This window comes from Vigna umbellata, chromosome 9 (genome assembly GCF_029865625.1).
Source record: "Vigna umbellata cultivar VRB3 chromosome 9, Vumbellata_1.0, whole genome shotgun sequence".
Lineage (NCBI taxonomy): Eukaryota > Viridiplantae > Streptophyta > Magnoliopsida > Fabales > Fabaceae > Vigna > Vigna umbellata.
In genome coordinates, this window is record NC_142173.1 from 9,575,873 (window position 1) to 9,578,185 (window position 2,313).

General features: G+C 30.9%; 1 long non-coding RNA gene across 1 annotated transcript; it reads right to left on the bottom strand.

Moving 5' to 3' along the window:
* Positions 1-880: 880 nt before the first annotated feature.
* On the bottom strand, positions 881-1,586 carry LOC148192496 (uncharacterized). Its single transcript, XR_015781907.1, has 3 exons — positions 1,293-1,586; positions 1,122-1,213; positions 881-926 (listed from the first exon to the last, which is right to left on the bottom strand). It is a non-coding gene; the product is annotated as an uncharacterized LOC148192496 (long non-coding RNA).
* Positions 1,587-2,313: the final 727 nt, after the last annotated feature.

A 2,313-nucleotide genomic window follows, 5' to 3' on the forward strand; every position in this document is an offset into this window, starting at 1 on the left:
ACAACTTATAAAATCATCATAGCTAAATTATATACGGATATATCCGTAAATAAATTATATACGGATAAATCCGTATATAATTTATATACGGATAAATCCGTATAATTTATATACGATAAATCCGTATATATCTGTATATATATATCAAAAAATATTTTGTTTTTACATACGGATAAATCCGTATGTAACATACAATAGAGAAAAAAAATTATTTGTAAAAATAAAAAGCTTTAAAACAAAGAACTTACAATATAAATGGGTGATAATATAGTGATTAAAAAGTCTTGGTAAAAGTAAAAATTATAATTTAGTTGTTAGATATGTAAAAAACATCTCAATCATATTTTGTATAATTTAAGGACAATTGATCTTCTTTGACATTACAACATAATTATTATTTTTTACATATTAAATAACTAAATCAAGATGTACCAAGATGATTTGCCTTTATCATAAAACTACTACAAAATCATAAAATGAAGTGCAAGTGATGGCAAACTTGTATAAACTGACATAACATGGATGACATGTTAGCATCATCATTTATTCATTACATGGATATCTCAAACCACTTTCATCTTCAAACATTACATTTATGAACAAAAGAATGAGAACAAAAGAATGAGAACATTACATTTTTGTAACTAATTTACTATACAAATATTCACAAACAAAATTGGAGTACTTGGCAACGGATCAAGCTGATACTCAGACTTCGTCAAAGTCACTATTTTGGAATGTATTTCCTTCCACCTCATTGTCAAGTTTTTGCAACACTGTGAATTTTGTCATTGAAGACAATAATCCAAGTTAATGTATAAGTATGTCAAACCTATGCAAAAGAAACAAAAGCAACAAATCATATACCATAAAAAACCAAATCAGTTGGAAACAAATTTATAGCTGTTGCATTGAATTCAAATTCACTGCAGATGACAGAAATTTCACATCAGAAACATGCACAGAGCAAGAAGACATTTTTGAAGGTAATCAACAAAAAGTTACAGTAAAAAACAAGATGATGAATTTATATACCCCCATAATCAACAAAGTTTGAACAATAAAAGAGGAAAAAAGTTGCAAATAGTCATCATAAGGTGTGTGGATGAGAATCTCCATACCATTTGGAGAGTACTAGCTTCCAGACATATGGGATGAAGAACTCCTCTGGGTGACTCTCTTGTTCATATGTGAAGTGCAGTTGAGTAAACATCTGCCAAACAAGATACAGTCTTACAGAAGTAAAGCAAGTGATCATGAGAAACCACAAATGATAGATATTTTCATTTTACCTTCATCCCATCAACACGCCAAGATCGACAGTTTACAATTACCACTTGGAGTACTTCATTGACTGACCATCCACCATCCATTCTTTGGGCATCCATGCGACTGTTAAAAAATTCTAACACCTGCAAATATAAAATAGACCACATTACTTGAACACTCTTGAGACATGACGTATTATACAAAGACAATATTCACAAATGTAACTAAAGACTATGAAATGTGCTCCTTTAAAGTTGCAAGATTTTAAAGGGAAAATGCATAATGTTATAGACTAAGAAGGAAATGCATGTTATAGACTAAAGACAAATACAAAAAGGAGCACACCTTTTTTCGCATTTGGAAATGCATTTGAACATTTACTACTAATATATAAGAAAACGATTTGTAATATTATAGTATGATAATTATGTAGGTCTACATAGACAATCAACTATACGGACTTTCTTCACCATAATCAAAATCAAAACAACTTTGACTAAGTCCAAAGCTTTTGTCATAACTAAAATATTTTCTAATATTGCATCTTCACATTATTTATATTTTTAGAGCTAACAAATAATGTAATAACATTTGATCAATAATTAATCAATTATTTAATCACATTAATTTCTAATTTAGTATTCAAACATTAAAATTAATTTCTTTGGCAAATAGTATAATATGTATAACTTACTGGGTTCAAAATCTGTGGGACCCTGGAAAATTAATTCTGATAAACACCTTGTCAAATCAAAATTTATGTATGGAAACCCCTCTGCAGTGCATTAAAAACGCACATTCATAACTCTGCCACTCACTGCCAAGTGTCATCGAGATAGAATGGGAGTCAGTAATAGGGGTACAGGTGTCGACAGGGGAGACGCACGTTCGTGCGGATGTGGGAGGAACAAAAAGAAATTTCTGGAAAACCCTTCCTCTCTCCTGCACTCATCTTCTTCCTCCAAACTCAGACCCCATTCTCTCCTCCTTCTCTCTAGAACCTTTCATCTTCTCTCTACTATAACTCACCACCATCTCCTCCGA